The sequence below is a fragment of the Chiroxiphia lanceolata genome, chromosome 6, assembly GCF_009829145.1.
Source record: "Chiroxiphia lanceolata isolate bChiLan1 chromosome 6, bChiLan1.pri, whole genome shotgun sequence".
NCBI classification, from domain to species: Eukaryota; Metazoa; Chordata; class Aves; order Passeriformes; family Pipridae; genus Chiroxiphia; species Chiroxiphia lanceolata.
Genome location: NC_045642.1, coordinates 53,811,383 through 53,830,938, shown reverse-complemented (window position 1 = coordinate 53,830,938; position 19,556 = coordinate 53,811,383). Strand labels below are relative to the sequence as shown.

General features: G+C 38.7%; 1 long non-coding RNA gene across 1 annotated transcript in view; it reads left to right on the top strand.

Moving 5' to 3' along the window:
• Positions 1-15,565, top strand: part of LOC116788748 — a 39,655-nt gene extending 24,090 nt beyond the window's left edge. The window contains exons 2-3 of the long non-coding RNA XR_004357754.1: positions 5,074-5,193; positions 15,473-15,565. This is a non-coding gene — a long non-coding RNA (uncharacterized LOC116788748). The remainder of the gene's footprint in view (positions 1-5,073; positions 5,194-15,472) is intronic.
• The last annotated feature ends 3,991 nt before the right edge of the window (positions 15,566-19,556 follow it).

Genomic DNA, 19,556 nt, shown 5'->3' with positions numbered 1-19,556 from the left:
TAATAACGGGTCTCCCAACATCAAAATGGTCACTCTTTGCTTCCCAAATTATTTAAGAGCAATAAACATACTCATCAGCTGACTTGTTCTCCAGCGGCTTTTAGAAAGTTTTTAAAGGGCTGCTTTATTCCCCCCCCTTTCATTCCTGGCAAATGCACAAATATCTAACTGAACTCACATTACTTAAATAGAAACTAATAGAAGATATGGTTGTACAAGCAGTTCAGGACCTGATCACAAATATGCACTAAGCTGCTGGTTCTCCTGGGGTAAAATTCGCCTTGAACAGAGGCAAGAATTGCACCTTCTTAGCTCAGAAAAGGTAACTATTCTTCTTGTCTTTTAGTCAATCCAGCTGTAAAGTGGAAAGGCAGAAGAGGAATCTCAAGAGTGTTGGCCTGATAGCTAGAGAATTATTTACAGCCAAAGAGAATAATCATAAAATAAGATAAAAATATTTTGGTTTTATACTGTTATCCTAAAGTGAATCACAATCTCTGAACCAATAAATAATGGAGAGAAATGTTTAAAAAGGAAAAAAATATTAATGAAAACATGATTTTATTTTTGTCTCTTCTGGAAGAGTGCTGTGCCAGGTGCAGTAGTAAACATATCTCCTTTGAATCACTGGAAATGAAAAACGGGCATATATTTGAGCTTAGGTTGTTCATATGGGTTTATAACTGTTTTGGATCTTTTGAGCACTCAGGAAAATCCGGCCCACAGATTTTTAAACTATGATTCTGGCTACAGAGGCACTACACATTCTTTTTCTGTTTTTAATAAGTCTCTCTCTTTGTGCAACAAATCCTTCTAAAAAAATTGTACCAGCAGTGCTAACCAATGGGTAGCAGCTACAGACTGAGGGGAGAGGAATTGCTTTGGCTGGACAGAGACTAAGGGATCTGTAAACTTGAATTTCTATTGTTTCTAATAGGAATTTGGCTTCAAAAATCACAGCTCTCATATGTATTCAGTGTCTAAGAACTGGAGGTCTCTAACCATGCATTCCTATCTTGCTGGATCCAATCCCCCACTTTCTGGTACACACACCAGGGGAGGCAGGTATGTCATTGCACACATCCTCTGCAAGACTCCTCACTTGTCAGGTGCACATTGCTGTTTTTCTGGTCGAGAGAACCTACCATCTGCTGGCTGGAGCTTATAGCTGAAGGAAGGAGGAACCCAAGCCCCACCAGGAGTGCAGAGGTTACTTAATAATCTTAAGAAGGTTTACTATGCTATAATGTGGATTAGTTTTTCCCGTTCTTTCAGTGGCTTTTCAGAAGATTAGGGGAGACTTTATGAAAATGCAGGACACTCGTGCACTCTACCTGTATTCCATACAGTGTGGCATACTGTCATTCTGATTCTCCCATGCAAATAACCAAAGGAAATGGAAAAATAATTTAAAAAAAGTCCTTTAATAACAACTGAAATTGAATATGTCATTTCAGTTCAAATGGAAAACCTGAACCTGGAAGCTTAAGTATATGACGAGGGGATGATTACTGATTTTCTGAAGACCTTTATGATTACTGGGAACTCTGTGATTTAGGATTATTTACAAGAGGGCTAAGTATTACTGTTACTTTTTTGTAGTCACTTCATCAATAACTGATGAATAAGGCTTGTAAGTAAAGAATGTAACTTGGTAGGGTGGTTGCAAGTGAAGGGAACTTTTGCGATCGTGTTTCCATTTCCACTACCTTTTCAAGAGACTCTTTAATTTGTGCTGAAGAGAACTAGCAGTACAGGGACAGCATTCATTACTACGTATGCTGATGAAAAAATTGCAAAGGAGTAGATTCCTGAGCAGAACTTCACTGACGGCGCAGTTAGATAAACACATGTTGACTGTAAGTTTGTTAATGTTGAGGATGTCAGAAAAATGAGAAACTCTGAAACCTTGATCAAGGCATCAAGACAATGGGACACATAATTTTGACACAGAAATTATTATGGATTGCATGAGGCTGGCTGTACTCCAGAATTAGCTCCAGACTGAATTATAATTCCATTCTATATCTTCCTTAATATTAGAAACCTGAGCAGTGAGTGGTTATTACTCTGAACTGTATTACGTGCACTATTTAAGCACGCTGAGTACAGTACATGATTGTGACTTTATTTTTAAGTACACTTCTCTTTTATGTGTTTTTACTTAGAATGGCTCTGTAGGTTAATGTTGGAGTCAACCTGTACACACAGTGCACGTGGTTCTAGAGGGAAGTCACATTATCTGCCAGTGCTGAGCATAAAGAAGAGGGGAAGTGCTCTCCAAACTATATGAAGAGAATGTATCAACAGGCATAATATTTTTATTTTCCTGTCCATTATGGTTGCTGCTTTTATTCCAAGAAAATAAGTGCTCAGTGCAGACGAGGTGATGGCTGAAATTCTCCATGTCTTCCCATACATAGGCAGCTTTCTGGCAGAATAGCACAATTAGTTTTGCAGGCAACTAAACCCCCATAAATAATGGACTAGATTAATTTTATCTGAATTTTATCTGAATGCCTCTTTAACACTTAGGATGTCACTGGGTGTCACGGACATTCACTGCTTTCCCACCTACCTTCTCTCCCCCTATACCAATTCTTTCTGGGCTAGTTTCTGCTAGTGAAACATCTACAGAACTTATCAGTCTTGTTTCTGAGTCTGTGCCACCTGCCTGTGTCCTGACCACATCAATCCCTGGCTCTGCAGCCCACAGCTTGAAACTGAGACATATGCGTTCTCATCCCCTTTCTTTTCTGTCTCACTTGTGGTTACAGAAAAAAAAAGTGTATAAAGAATATGTACAATTTCATCAGAAAAAGGTCTGTTTTGTGATGTTGAATCAAACATTCCTTAGAGTTCTTACCTTTCAGTCAGGAGATGTTGAGATTTTTTCACCTGTTTTGGTGGACGAAAAGACCTTTTACCCAGGAGAATGCTGTAACACTATCCAGTGTTAGGGTTTTTGTACTTGGTGCCCTCCTACTGATATTCCTGCTGTATTTTCCCTATGCAGTATGCAGAGGGTAAAAAAAAGAATGATTTCCAGAAAATCTGTTTTAGGACACTTACTACAGAGGAAGGAGAGGTAGGCTTCTGTCCTTTGAGACTAATAGACATCTAGAAAGTGGAAGGGTATTTTTTAAAAAGGAAGAAAATAAAAAGTTGTGTATGTATGGATGATGGGCAGGATAGTGGGAACTTGCTGTGGCATGTTGGTGACTGACATTCTTCTGAAAGATGTAGGTTAAATGTCTGTCACCAGAGGAAGAACAGAAAACCAAGGCTGAGATTGATGAATGTCCTGGTGTTTGGGTTACAGAGTGCAGTCTCCAAAATAGTTTGTAAGTGTGTATCTGTGTTTGTGTGTGTGTGTGCAATCTTATATTGCACTTGTCTTTGTGTTTCCTACTGGCTAGCTTAAGCAGCTTCCTGCTTAGCTTGCTGGTGTCTGTGTATCCCATTTCAGTGTGCCTAGAGGCCTCTGACTGATTTATGTGTTGCTGTGAGCTTGAGACAGCTAATGTGGTTATCACCTTTAGCTGTTTACCCCACCCTAAAGTGCTAAGTAAGTCCAGTGTTTCAGCAGCTGGTTTATGAACAGCTCAAATATCAGTGCAGGGGGAGGTGAGGGGGACACTTGGGCACAGTAACTTCATCAGCTGTCTGGGGCTGAGCCATTTCTTCTTGTCCATTCGAGCTAGTGTCCCCTTGCATGGCACAGACCAGGTACAAAGTAGAGTTTCTGTGGCTTGGTCCCCTTTTGAACTTAGCTTAGATGCACAAGAAATGTATTTTATAGTGCTGAATGTAGCCTTTCTAGTACAGTCTTCTCAACTAAATGCCTAAACTCTGTGCATAATGAGGAGCCTCATTTGACAGATGCTAAATTGGGAAGCACTTTGAAGGCTAGGGAAACCCTTTCTGACTATACCTGGAAGTGGTAACCTCAGGAATGTCACTGGTAAAGGAAGACATCAGAGACTGGGATTCAGTTAGGTAATTATACCTCTGCTTCTGGACTAGTTTTTTAGACTCTTATAACTCTAACTGGAGAAATGGACACTCTTTTAGAATAAGCAGCATCTCTTGAAAATGACTCAAGTAGGCCAAGTGAAGTGTGTCTGGAAGAGACCCATTTGCCTGTTATGAGCCTCAGGTGCAGACCCCTAAAGTGAGATGAGATGGATCTCTGCTACAGGAACTGGAACTGAGCTGGGCAGAAGCTTATCTGGAGATTCAGTGGGTCGAAATGTCCTTTCTATCCAGGCACAGTTTCTTTGTCTATCCAGGGCTTCACAGCTTGCACCTTTGAGAAAGACATAATGTTTCTGAGGGCTGGGATTACTTGCAGCAGCATGGGTTTGCCTTTCTGAAGTGTATCAGGGGAGGTGGAGGAGGGCAGCTTCCCTACTCTGGCAGGGGAGAGGTGTAGGGTCCGTCCTGAGTGTTTGCACCTGTTGAGCCTCTGCTGTCTCCCTTTGCTTTGACCCACACAATTAGGTATTAGGAGCATTAGGACATGGCCACTGCACTCTGCTCCCTGGATTTCCTTTTCCCCTCCACATTTTAAGTACTGTTCAATACGAAGTGCACTCTGGTCTGACTGGGAATCCTAACCTGTTTGTTCATGGCCCATTTTTGCAGCTGCCTCCAGCTCAAACAGAAAAAGGCACAGTTCCTCTTAGACATCCAAATAAAAGTTAATTTCTCCAAAAGCTCACCTACTCCTCAGTGGTTTTTTTGTGGTGGGTATGTAGAGTCACTTGGCTTAGGGTTCTCAGCACAGCATTATGATTTAGAGAGAGAAAAGAAACTTTTGGTAGAGATGTCAACCATATCACTTGTTCTGGGTTTCTGGGTGATGCCTAGCTGATATAAACTGTGAAAAAAAATCTCTGTGAAAAGCTGTTTTAAATTAGAGAATTTACCCAGTTGAGGGAAAACTGAAGTTTCCGTTTTCTGTCCAGGCTAGAATTACAAAGGTAAATGCATACAAATAATTTTTTTTCCTTGAATTTTTCCGTCTAGTTATTTTCCATTTTTTTTTTTTTTTTTTTTGTTTGTTTGCAGTCCCCATGCTTATATAACAGCACTCAAGAGGAAACTACTAACAAGCCCATCTGATGGTTTGTGCCAGCTGTTTTAGTGGAGGCATGCTGGATGCAACTGAGCTTCACTTTCTTTGTCGAGGTATATTATACAAGTGACACCATAATATATGGTTCAGTCAGAATGATAGCTACTTAACCTCTTGGTACACTTTTCATTAATTTTTCCTTGGATCAGTTATTGTGTTTTGTCTGTCACAGAACTGGGTTGAAAACTGCTCTGGGCATGGAATGTGTCATTCATTTAAACAACATCAAGGCACACTGTTCATGTTTAATTATTACTTTAATGCAAGTGCTAAACTGTTTTCAGTCACATCTAACAAACATGTTTTCTGGGACTGGTTGCTGGCTGACCTCAAGTAAGGGCATGTTAGGTTAAGCCTTGAAATGCTGCATCAAGCTGTCATCTCAAATAGAAGTCAGCTCATTCATCCTCCCGTGAACTATCATTTAGATGAACCAATGGAAGCAGGATATATTAACTGCCCACCAGAAAGGACATTGCAGCATGCTGATGAGAAAATTCTAGAGTAATACTATTGATGATGTTTAAAAACATCTGTTCAAAATGTCGCAGTAGCTAAGCTAGCAACACTGTGTGGTAGATGAAAGCCACCTGTTGATGCAGTCTTTAAAAACAATATATAAATGTTTCTGTTGCTGCTGTTGCATCAGTTCTTTTTCAGGATATCTATTATGGCATGACACTTTTATTTGGAAATGGTCAGGATATTTATAGGCCCAGTTCCAGCAGACCATGATCTTGCTTTCAGTTGCTCAAAAAACCAGTTTGATGCAACATTTAGAAGTGAATGTCATGCTAAGTTAATGACTGAGAGAAAAAAAATCTAAATAGACTTTTTTTCAGGATAAGGTGTTTGTAGAAAGCAAGGTCTAAGCTGTGTGTATTTGGGAGATCACTGGAAAGGATTAAGGACAGAAAACACCACGATACCTAATGTCTTGTTAAGGGTAGGATTTGCTGGGTTTTGAAGTATTCCAAATAAATTACATTCTGAGCAATAAATTTTGAGACATCCACAATCACTTCATAGGGCTGATGCATTCCAATTTTAAAGTGAGTCAGAAGGTACATTCACTTTAATTGACCTTCCTTTCACCCTGGATCTCACCATTACTCTATATTAACAGTTGACTAATATAATGACAGCACTTATATAAAGATGCACACCTACTTAAAACTTCCTACAGACACGATCCTAAGGCCTGAGAGTCTTGTTTAGAAGTAACATCTGTTGGGAAAATCCATTATATCTGCCAGTGGATTTGTTTTGACATCTGAGACCAAACTTTTCCAAGTTCTCCTTTTTCTTTTCTTCTTTCCTGCCAATCTTTCCTGTTTTTCCACTGAACTGATGCTCATCACTATCCTTTCTTCCTGCTGGTGGCAGTGGGAGCAGCCAGCAGGGCTTGGCTTGACAAGTACCAAATGAAGTTTATATGTGCCAGGAATGTGTACCCATGTTAGTGACAGCCACTAGCTTACCAGTTATTGTACAGGGATCTTTTGAAAAAGGACTTGCAAGTGGGAATGACTGTGAAATCAGTTGTCTTTTGCTGCCCTTAATGTAGAACCATTAAGAGTTTTAAAATTTCAGCTTAACTTTTGAGTTTGAAGAAAGCTTTCTTTGTAAATTTCCTGGCCCAGACTGCTCTTGCTTCATGCTCTTGCCACGGTACTCTGTTGGTTTGTCCTGGTTCGAAGGAATAAATCCTGTTTTAAATTTCCTTGCTTTCTTACAACAAAGGGCTCTGGAGGAAAGAAAATCTTTTAATCCTCCCAGCAATAACCTGACATGACCTTCTAAACACACTATTAACTAAAAAATATTAGCAATATTTTGTAGCTGTCTTAAGAAAAGCTTACAATAGAGATGGACAAAACACTTAGAAGAATAATTATACTTGGATCTGAAGAAATTAGTATCCACAACACAATTACACGTTTAAAAAGAGCTAAATGTTAAAAACTATTTAAAAAGCCATGCAGTGGGGTATTGTTCGGTAGCACTGGCAGAATACAGCCAGTTTTCTGCATGGTCTTTCTAGGCTTCTGATTTCCTGACTACCCTAGCACAAATTATTTGCCTTCTCTGTGTTCTTTAGTTACTCCTATCTGTTTTTCCTTTCCTTCATAACTGCTCCACTTTCAGAAAATGTTCAGAGCTTTTTTTTAATATGCTCAATATGGGATACTTTTGGAAGAGCTGCAGGAGGAGGCAGTTTTCTGCAAATCTGGTCTCTTCTATGTCAGTAGGCTACCAACAATTGAACACATCTTAAATGTCAAATAGGTGTTTTCTAAAAAAATTGTATAGCATTGTTCTGGTATAAGTACATTAACCTAACTTGTTTGGAAAGAAACTTATGGCACTAAATCATCACAAAGGTAACAACTTAAAATTAGCTATCCAGCACTCTACTCTGACTGGGGTCAAAGAGAGATAACATAGCATGGGATGCATAGTAGAGACATTCAGAGAAAAGTCAGTAGGAAAAGCTAGAGAAAAGAAATTCAAGCTTGCTTTCTATCTCTTGGATTAAAATAACTAAATTCAGAGATAAAATAGAGATTTGGAGGTAGAAGTTTGTTTGCTACTTTATGCACCTCATGTGGTCATTTTGGTATTCAGCAGGTAGCACTTGTACATTCCCTCATGAAAATACTTGTTAAGTCCTGCTACCTTTAATCCATCATTCTCCATTACAATTTTCCATCAAATATCTGATCTAAACCTAGTGAAGTCAGTGAGAGTCTTTCAATTGCATCAAGCACAAACTGCACAAAATAACGGCTAGACCTATGGAGAGACATGAGGGATATGATGCCCCAAAGTAGGATGTACACAGGTACCCTCTGCTGCTGTGCACCAGCTGGTTGCCTCAGAGCCGATAATAACTATGTTCACTCTCTGGAGAGAAGAGTACTCCAAGGGTGGAGTTCCCACTTCAGATTCAGATTTGAACCCTGATAAGCAGATCCAATTGAAGCATATGCTCGGTGTCAAGTTCTCCTTCTGCTGTGAGAACATTTTTGGGTCAAGAAGCATAACACAATAGGTAAGGTTGGAAAGGACCACTAGAGGTCATCTTGTCCAACCTTCTTGCTCAGGTAGGGTCCCCTGCAGCCCATTACTCCGGATTGTGTCAAGACAGCTTTTGAATATCTCCAGAGAAGGAGACTCCACAACTTCTGTGGGCAACCTGCTCCAGTGCTCAGTCACCCTCACAGTAAAGAAGTTCTTCCTCATGTTGGGGGGAACTTGCTGTGTGTCAGTTTCTGTCTGTTGCCTCTTGTCTTATTGATCAACACCACTGAGAAGAGCCTGGCTCCATTCTCTCATACAGGATGGAGAAGTGTAATGGTAGGAGAATTGTAGCAGGAATGGTCAGGTATGAATTACCTGTGTCTTTGTCGTCCCAGTTTTGCAGCCCAGTCCCTCTCTCATGGCAGAAAGAACCACCAGCACTGTGGAGGCTGGAGTAGCAGCTCCACTGACTATCCTGCTGGCTCTAACAGAGCACATCTCTTTTGTGGCAGGCAAGGTAGCTGTAGTGTCCCTGGTCACAACTCTGATCAGCGCTATTCTGGTTGCCAAGGTGGCCCCTATTCCCTCAGCCTTGCCATGGGCTTGTTCCCTTGCAGGCAAATCCTGAGTGCAAGCAGGATTAAGTCTCACATTTTTTTGATGGCTGAGGCCTTCTTCAGTGCCTAGCTGGCTGTGAGTGTGCTTTCCCTTCTCCTGCATGGGTTTGAAATACCCTCTCCATTGAGTGTTCTCAGCCACAGCAGGTACAGTCATGTAGCTCTACTACTTGGAGAGTGCCTTACTGAACACGCTAAGAGGTCATTTAGAGGAAAATGTGTCAGGGAAGCATCTCTGCCCCACTGACATTAACTTCGCAAAGACCTATGGGGTCTTACTCTCCCAATTATTCCCCCTTTGCCCTAGTAGACACCCTGTGCATGAGCCTCACAGGTTGCTACTGCAGGGAGGAGATTGTGATAACTGTCAGATATGTCCTTTACACATTCTTGTTTAATTAAAATAATATTCCATTAGTTTTAAGTTCTTTGAACACCCTTCTTCATTCAGTTCCAAGTCCTCCAGCAGCCACTACTTTGCCCAAAAAGCTTTCTGCTTTTCTTTGAGTGTCGAACTGCTGTCTTCACTAGCCTCTGTGGACCCATCTCTGGACTGTCTTCTTGTGTTACTGCATGATTTTTTTCTTCTGAAAATAAGTAGTTCTTACAACAAGCAAGTCCAATTCCTGCTTCTGCATTTGACTCTGGGGAAGATCCCTCAGGCTGCACCGCCCAGCTCCTCCTCCAACCTTGTCATACTGATTCGTGCTTTAGCCTGTAGCTTCTATTGTATTTATTGCTAAACAAAAGGAGTGGTTTTTTGCTCCCTCATTTAGGATGAGTAGAAGATAGTTATGTTCACCAGCTTCCCCAAGCTTTGTGGCTGCCCGCTGATAGACGGCTTGCTTGCTGAGCACCACCTCATTTCCAGGAAGGTAGTGTGCAAGGAGCCTAATGGCCTGACAAATTCAGTAATTTTGCCCAAGTCCATATGGATCTTATGTTATTCATGGCTTCTGATGAACTGCATATTCCTTGCTGACTTAGTGGTTGGCTTGTGATGTTTTTCAATGAGTCAAATCTCTGTAATAGTGACCGTACATCCATGTATGTGGTAAATGTGAAAGAAAACAGATGTCTATAAAAGTCGCTGAGTCTGATTTGGAATGATGAACAGTATTATGATTAATCATAGCTGTACAGCTAATGTGTAGTATTTTTACAGGATAGGGTGGAAATTACTTCTTTCACACCTGTATGACTTCTATCTTAATATTTGAATTCAGCCAAATAAAGTTAAGTACAGGCTATTTATTTGAAGAGTAAAGGTATAATTACTACGGTGTTTTAAAAGTTCTAGTACAGTCTTGCAACCATAAATTCATTCCAACATTGGTTTTTTTTTCTGGCAATATCTACGCTGTGTTTATATGCAAAAAGAAACAAACAGTAGCCAATAATTAACTGTCATCTAGAAATGTGGAGAGACAGTGTAGCAGTTGTTCCCCCATAGATTTCTTCCAATACAATGAAGATGTATTTAATGTTGTTCTTATAAATTGTCTTAGACCAAAGCTGAAACATTTGTTGAACTCTAGATTAAGGACAGAGTCTTAATCCAGATTTAATCAGACACTCTGAAGCACAGAGTTTCAAAATTGCTGAGATCAGAAAGCAAAGAGTTTCACAAAAATAAGTATCAGCCAAGTCCTATTCCTGTAAGACTGCAGGCTGAATAATGAAAGTGCAGTGGCAGAAAGTAATAGCTGAACACAGAAAAATGAAAGGTCTGACCCTGTGAACTAGCTTTAAGGTCATGAACGGGATCTTACAAAATCAACATAAATTCATTACTGGAAGAAGCTAGAATAAAGTCTTAAATAAAGAGTAAGTGTGATGAGTCAGATCTGGTCAAGTGGCGTATATATGCAAAATTCTGAATAAAAATAATCAAATTAACATGCAGTGAAGAGAGAATTTCCATAATGAAGCCTGTAATTTCCTGGAGAGACTTCTCTAGATTGCTAAGTATGGTTTGGACAAGTCATGAGACAAAAGAACTCCTTTTTTTTGGGAGATGGACAGACAGTTTGCAGTGCAGACATTTTGTTGGGTTACCTGCTTTGGTGTCATTACTGAAGAACTCTCATACTCTGTAGAACCCTCTTAAGACCTTGTCCTCTGGCTAAAATAAAGACTATAGAATGTTGTAAATGCAGTAATAAATATTGATTTTCTTTTCAGAAGTAAATGGACACTGAGTGTAGGTGTTAGATATCTTCCATTTTTTGTACTACTTTTTGAAAGACGGTGTTTCTCAGAATAATGTGAGAAGGCTTGGAACACTGATTTATTCCTGTTGGAAGATCATTCTGCAAATGACTCCAAATTGCAGTAATTTGGAAATCTTGAGGTTCTGTCTATATTTGGATTTGTACATTCGGCAAGCTTTTAATACAAATATATGAATCTTTTAATTCATGAATAGAAATTTAATTGAACTAAATACATGAATGTACCTTACAGTGCTCCGGCTTTGTGTGACATTTCTGCTAAATCGGCTTATGAATTTCCTTTTGATGAGCTTAATTGTTGACAGATTTTTCAAAAGCCAACAACAGCTTCTTTTGCTAGCTAGTATTCACATGAACTGGATAGTCTTGTGAAGTCCCTTATGCAATTTGCATAATATTATTCTTCTACTGTAAGATGAAATGAAATCCTTTGTAGTGAACCTAACAATGTTAGACATTGTAAAGACATCTATCCAAATAAAGTTTAAAAACCAGAAAAATCACCCTCCCAGCTTGTCCTTCAACATCTCAGAATATGCATAGCTAGAAAAAATAGACTTTTTTTCTTCTCTTCTTTTTCTCCCAGAGGACTATTTAGAAAAAAGGTCCTAAATAATGAGATGTGATCTCTTAATGAGGGTATTATGAAGATATTTTGCTATTTTTTTCAGCAAAGCAGTAACTAGGTTTTTCATCCGAGATCCCTCAAGTCAGAATGCATTACATATGCAAATATATTCATTAAATAGGTTATATTCATTCATACTTGATTCATTAAATCAACAAAACAAATTAACCATTTTGTCCATCTATGTGAAGCATAAATTCTAGATCTAATCTACCCAGAAATTTTTGTTGTTGGTGGTAATATTTTAGAATTTCTATCTTTGAATTCTATTGTCTGGAAGTAAGAGGAGAATGAAATGTAAGCTAAGCAGTAGGATCTGTAATCCATAATGACGGCTGTGGATGTCTGAGTGAAGTGAAGCATATAGAAGCCTTGAAAACAACTGACCCCTTTTCCTCCAAACATTTCTGAAGAATTTGGGTCTGTTAATAATGCCTTAAAAGTAATAAAGTCTGGGATCTGTGGATTCTAGCTAAATGAGGTCACATCCTACAGTCCTTGCTTTGTCTTACTGGAGTAAATTTCCCATTTACTCAGGATGAGATGGAGACTAAGCACTGAGTAAGGGTGGCAGGATGGGAAATGGTTTGTCACCTCTAAGACTGCATTTGCAAACTGCTGGAACCACAAATGAGCTCAGTGTTTAGCAAGATGGTGGACACCAGCATGAAGCTTGGAAGTGCCAATTTTAATTAAAAACTGCATCTTCAAATCAAGTTCCTAGTTAACAATGGGTGGGAAATTCTTCCCACCATGCAAGCTTTCTGAATGCTGTATTGACTGGCAAGATGGGTGCAGCTTCCCCTTCCACAAAAGTCCTCCTACCATCATCTTCCCCTTCACCTCCCCCTGCCAGAAGAAAAAGACTACATTGTTTGTGGAATGTCTCCTTGTTCATATCCTGCATCTAGACCAGAATAGATGGATTTTATTTTGTCCTCCCCATCCCCCTTTCTTTGTTGTTAACAATGGAGTGAACACATGAGATTAACATGGCTCTTGACATGGCTCAGTTGTTTGCCATTTGGAAAGTACTGATTCTTCAGTTGTATAATTGTTAAAATAAAAAGTATAAAAAGACTCAGTCGTTTTCTGTTTATTCCAAAGGCAGGGAGAACAGAATAGTAGGGGAGAGATGGGGGAAGCCAACAACAAAAAACAAATTAGTTTAAGAACCAGCATGTTCCCTTTACTTTAAGGAACACAGTAAACATTTCAAAAGTGCATGCCAGCTCATTATCTAACTCAAGTCTTCATTGACTTCATGAAAAACAGCAGCAGTTAAGCAATGTTTGCCAAAAGCAAATTTGGGTACATGCATTGCTAAAAAAATGTGACATCCGCTCTGTACAGGTTCCTTAATCTGCCACACAGGGGCAAATCAACATTTCATCGTTATCATTTTTCTCTGTTGTTTAGTCCTTTCATGATTACTCTTCTAGTCTGTTTTGATCATTGTTTATCCAAAACTGTGGTATGACGTATGATTTGAATTCTTAACCAGAAATGAACCTCTGCAAGTGTTTAAAGATGTAGAGACAATTTCAGTAATATAATCTTGACTGTAATATCTGTTTGCAAGTATCTTTCTCACAAAGTTTATTGTTTAAAAAAGTCTTAAATGGATGTCGGATATTTATGAATTCCTTTTTTAAGATTTAAGATTTAGTTTGTCATTAATTTCACGTATTTTTTAAAATGAACTTTCTTTTTTGGTTCAGGAATAGTACAGGTATTTTTCTTTTTCAGTCAATTTGGTGTGGCACTTGCAGTTTACAGTTACATTGTTGAAAATACTGTGACATAGCATTTGAATATACTCTATATTAAAATATTGCCATTTATTGTGGTAAGCAATGATACAACAAATTTCATTAGTTGTTCCTTATGGATGTTGCCCATTCTTTAGTAAACTAATACCTCTGTCTGTCCAAATATATAAATTTAAAAATATTTTGAATCTATTGAACTTGGTTTCATTTGAGAGTAACTCTTACTCAAGAAAAAGGCAAGCATATCTTGAACAATTGTTTTACTAAATAGCTTAAAGAAAAGTTCTGCTTGGAAACCATACAGGCTTCCCCCATAGCCCTCACACTGTCTAGTGTGCACCTTTGGGTCCTGTGGGCATTGATTTTTCTCATCTTAAGTCTCTACCTTTAAAATTATCTGGTCATTTTAATAAGTTTTATTTCTCTCTGGAACCCCCATACCCTTCTGCCATATGTTTAAAATTCAGAGTTGCTGTGCAGTTCTGATCATTATTTATTCTATTCCACATATAGTACATCGTACTCTTACCTTTTATGAGTGAAGGGTGTTGAAAAAATGCTTGTTTACTTGTTCCTTGAATATATAGTTTCCGATTTTTTAATTTTTATTTTTAAAACACAGAAACCCTTTGATTCAGAATTTCTTAATGAAATGAGGAATTCTGCAGAAAATAATGCCACTTTCTTATGTTTTTGAGACCTTTATCTCATTTTCCCTTGGGGAAAGAGAAAACAGCTGGTGAAATTAGGATTTCAAAATGGAAAAAAAGTAAACACCCATTTGACATTTTATCAAAAGCTGGAAAATGCTAGTGAAGTTTATCTTCACTAATTTTCCCCTTCTTCAAAAATTCCTGTTGTTATTCTTGAATTTGTAAATCTTCATGAGAACCAGGTGACAGAATGCAGATCAGATAATTATTTTTTTTTCTGCGGGGGAGATGTGTTTATTTTTTTTTTTTTAGGTAGTTATGTCCAAACCAGAGCATATCAATATGTTCCAATATTTATTTCAGGCTTTTCTTTGTTGTTAAGCAAAGATTACTTCACTCCCATGGTGTGGTTACTTCAGTCAATGCAGTACAATCTGGAAAGGACATTGACATGGAAAATCAAAGTATCACACTTTGAAAGGAGTTTTTAAACAACATTAGGAAGGACATCAGCATTGTCAGTTGAAATAACTGAACCTTAGCTATTAATGTTGATCAGGGAAATGCCAGAGGAAGACCATAAGGGGAGCAATATATGTGTGTACCAAACATCTCAGCAACTTTTTCTTGACATCAGCCAGCAGAAGGTGCTCATGGAGAAGTGTAGGAAAAAGAGTAAGGACAGTGATTCTTCCAGCTTCTGACAGTCAGCAATTTTGAGACTCCCTGTGCTGAAGTTGCATCTTAAGCATTGTTTTTGTGAACCACTGAGTTCAGAAGCAACAATAGGAACAATGGATCACTGTTCAGCATCAGTGGCAACTGCACTTAGAAATAAGTAACATTGTCACTTCAAAATGCTTGACACAGACAACAGAGACAGAAGAGCCAGGAAATTATGGTGGTGCTAAAAGCCACACCCATGACCAGGGGCAACATCTCACAGCTCCTCCAAGTTGTGAACTCACTGGGAGCTGAGAATCCCTACCATGCAGAGAGGTAGGAGCCAAGCTCACCATTATATAATGCAGCAACTTCTGCCCATGTGGCATCTTAATGGGACATGGTGTCTTATTCTTCAATGTAAGGGTTCCTGCCTGTGGGTTCCTGCTGAGATATTTGTTTGGTGAGAGTTGACTGACTTTGCCTCATACCAATACATGATGCCACCAGTCAGCTGATCTCTTGTGGTTGAGGCAGACTTCCACATTCTCTCAGAGTTACTGTCTCTGTAGTTCCTGCTTGGGCATCTGCCTCATGTAGGATGTAAGCAATCCCATATTGTTTCCTCTGGCAGCTCTCTTTGGGGCCTGTCAGCAGGGCTCCCAAACAAGTAGCTCTGTGCAAGTCTTCCTGCACAATGCTTGTCCTAATATGTGATCACCTGTGTGTTTCTTTCCACAGCGAAGCCTTTGGAAAATGTCACAGCCTGAAGAATATTGGGCATTCAAAATCTGGCTCCAAATTTCCTCATGAACCAATCTGCTGCTCTGCACCTGTAGATAGAAGGGGACAGGTGGGTTGCTGCAAAGTAGCCTGCAAACCCCTCCTCAGTGACCCCCACTGTTAGCCAGTCTCTTGACTCTGCATGAGGCAGTGACTCCTGCCGAGTTCCTGTGAGTATTTTGCGTGCAGCACTTCTTGCAAAGTGGCAACATGCTGGGACACAAAATAGAAGGCCCTGTCCTGGTGTGAGCACTGCACAGAACGGGAGGGCACTTGTGATGGATAGGAACTGAGCTGTATTGGTGTTGCGGGTAGTTCCTGCTGGGTTTGGAGACAGCATGTGTATGTTTGAAGTTTACTTGGGGATGAAGGGTAATATGCCAACACAGGCTTTTGAACAGTTCCTTGCTGCACAAATAGCCCCATTCATTGCAGCAGACGGCTCTGCATTTTCATCCCTTCCTTGTTTTACTTAATTTTGCTCCCACAAAAATGTTACTGAACTCTGTAGAAATTTTGCTTGCGTGAGGAGTGTAGTAAATCATGAAAAAATGTCAGGAGCTGAGACCAGATAAGAATGAAAATTGTAACAGTGTCCTCAACATTAACAATTGAAATCGGTTTTTGCATGTCACCTGTCTCCCTTTTCCTCACATTGGGTTGTTGTAAATGACAGGCCTTGTTTCCTTTTGCAGTATGATTATTTTTACTGCATCCCTTATCTTTGCCTCTTGGAAAGAGCAAATAAAAACAAAGCTTCGCTTCACATTTTTGCTTGAAGATAATTTGGAACATTTTAACAGAGTAACTTTAAATGACTGTTTACTTTTGCAGTGATCAGGGCCAGTACTCAGGGCCAGTACTCAGGAATACAGCTGCATGAGTAAACTCCCATGCTCCTTTATAACCATTTAGGGGTCAATGTTTCTGAAAGTGTGAGAAGGATGGCATTGATGCAAATAAGTGGGTATGCTGTCCACTTTGCCTGTGAGAACTGCAAGACTGAAAATACGACTGATGTAGGTCAGTCCCACGGAAACAGCAGGGCACAATCTGTGGATTACGCTGATATACACAGTTATGTGAAGAGAGTTTTTTGTCCTTTTTTTTGTTTTCATGGATAAACTTTTACTACCTGCTAAATTTAGACTCTTAGACTCATTTCTGTGAAGCCGGAGCTGAACCACACCCTTCAAATGTGAAAAGCTGTTGCATTAAATCATTGTAATACTCGGAGGGCTCAGTCAAATGAGGACAAGATTGCAGGCAGGTGCAATTTCCATTTAGAAATAGATAGACAGTGCTTCTGCATTCTGTAATGTGTTGGTTTTAGTCTCTACAAAACACAATTTGCATTCTGTTATAACTAGTAACAAATCACACATCTGGAACAAAAGGAATGTAGCTGAGCAGTATGTTACATTTATCTGCAATCTGTTTCAGATCTCCTGGTTCCTTTCAATTTTAACTCTGCAACAAATGTACTCCCAGTCTTCATTTTTATCACTTGTTACAGTGTTTAGCAAAGGTCATTGTGACCCAGAGGAAGCTTAAGAGGAAAGTGTTATAGTGGATCTTGGAAATGGATTTTTACTCTCATGACAGTGGGCATGAAGCCAAGCCCAGCTCTCCTGCGTGTATTGAATTTACACTCTTTATTTTTCCTTACGCCGGGCTGGATTCAATCATGGAGCCACATCCATGGATGAGGCAGATATCTTCAATAATTAGTACATCTTTCTTCTTTGATGGCTTTTTTCAAAAGAATACTTTAGATTGTTTACTTTTTCTGTGGTTGAATTGTTGAATTAATAACAAAAATGTAGCCACTGTTGAAAAGAACAGTCTTCCAGTGAATGTCTAAAAATATTTAATTCTGTGCCTAGTAACCACCATCTTGTCAAATCTGGTGACAAACTATTTTTAATGGGGCTTTACCTGCTCAGGTCACTAGATTCAACACCATAATGTCCTTGTTTTTCTATTTTATGATTTCATCTGTTTAGATTTTGCCTGCTGTAAGGCTATCTGATTGGACTGGTGCAAAAGAAATTATTTTTCATGATTCAGAAATGCCAAAGCTATCCTGATTTCCAAAATATTCAGATATAAATAATTGCTCATATTGTTAAAATTTATTAAAAATTATTTCACAAACATTTGTGCTATACTTCGTACTATCTTTTGCAGCCATAGAGAGCTGACCCATAAGGTAGGCATGTATGTATCTAGCCGGATTTATAGCTACTGGTGCTTCCAAATACAAAATACTCAGAAGGTTCATTTCTAAGAAATTAGAGCTTTGGTGAATCACATAGTTTAGAAAAGGTTTTCCAAGTTTTTTTAAAGGGCAGTGTCCATGTCTTGCATGTTTTTTTCAAGTGCAGAGATTTTCCTGGCTCCATGAAACATCTTGGTGCTGTGTTTTGTGCTTAGATTTTATTAATTTATGTATTACCGTACTATGGCATTGATTATGATTTCTGTTTCCTCTGGGCAAGCAATAACCTGCAGTGCCTGAGAATTATGTGTTCCAAAACATGGCATACAATAAATATATTGTGTCCAGTGAAAAATGTTCGTATTTTTGAAATATAACCAATTTTCTGCCTTTTCTCCAACTGCAGTTAGAGCACTTTCTCTATTCTTCTGCATTGTTCCTGTAGAGAAGGAATGTTTGGGAGCGGGATTGGCACTCAGATATACTTAATACATTCAGGTTTTTTTTCCTGTGCCCATGTGGTGTAAATATTCTGCATTGCTATGTTCTTTTATATTTGCAAATATATATATGGGTTATTGATTTTTTCCATGAGTGCTATAAATAATACCTGAGGCTTTACATCTATGCAATCTCAAAAGACAAGATCTAAAAAGTCAAACCTGCAAGCTCAGATAAGCTTAGCTGATAATAAGACAGATTTATTGTGCTTTTTTAAAATGAAGGTAGGAGTTACTATTGAAAATAAAAGTCCTTCAGTGCTGTGTATGTCAAAGTACTTAATTTTGTTCTAAATGTAAATATTCTTGTTTTGCTTCTAAGTGTATGTACATCTTCCTGCATAGGAAATACACTTAGTGCTATTATTGACATTGTCTTGTAGTGATATTTCAAACTGAAATTGTAGACTTCCAGGTCTTTGTGATGATGATAATCTTCCTACTCAGGCACTTAGTTCTGATAATTATTGTCAGTGGAATATCATTCAGTCAATGGAAGACCAAAATCCTTTTAAAAACACATTAATCACATTAAAATTTTTTACCAATGCTGTTCATAAAAGTTACAGGACATATGTATCAAATTACAGTATATCAGTAATATTTTTTTCAGTATGCTTCCATTTCCTACCTCCCTCCTTCCATTTTGACTTGTATTGGGCTAAAAAAACAACTGTTGCTTCCAATCAAAGTAAGAAAATGTAGTATTCATAATTTCAGTATGGCATGAGTAACGAACAGTACATTTCCTGTTGTTCTGTAATTAATTTGTAATAAAGTATATTACAGATGTAGCTCTAACATTGTCTCCAGTTAAAGAAAAAAAACTCTATCAAGTCCCTTATTTGCCAGAATCACACTGAGTAAAAGTTTAACTATTGTGTCAAGGCTATCTTCTCAACAACACAACAGGCAAACTGGAGTGAATCAGAGAACAAAGTACAAATGTGTTTGCAACCACCATTTCCATAAGATAATTCACATTTCACTATGTACTTATGGAATACCATTGTGACACTTGGTTGATGTATACATACTGAGCAGATAAGTATGTTGTAGCACACTTCCCTCGCAGACTCATGGCCCCTTCCTCACATTGCCAAATCCATATCCAACTAATTTCTGCCTGTTTTAAGACTAATAATCCCTGTTTTCAAACAGTGCATACAACTAAAAATGTTAGAATTCCACTTACCTGTGAGTGAACTGCCTAGTGTGTTGGCATTTTGACCATGGTAGTCAAGCTGGCCATCTCACAGAAGCCACCTCTGTAAGTTGGCAAAATTGCTTTGTAATGAAGAGACTTCAGAGACAAATCCAG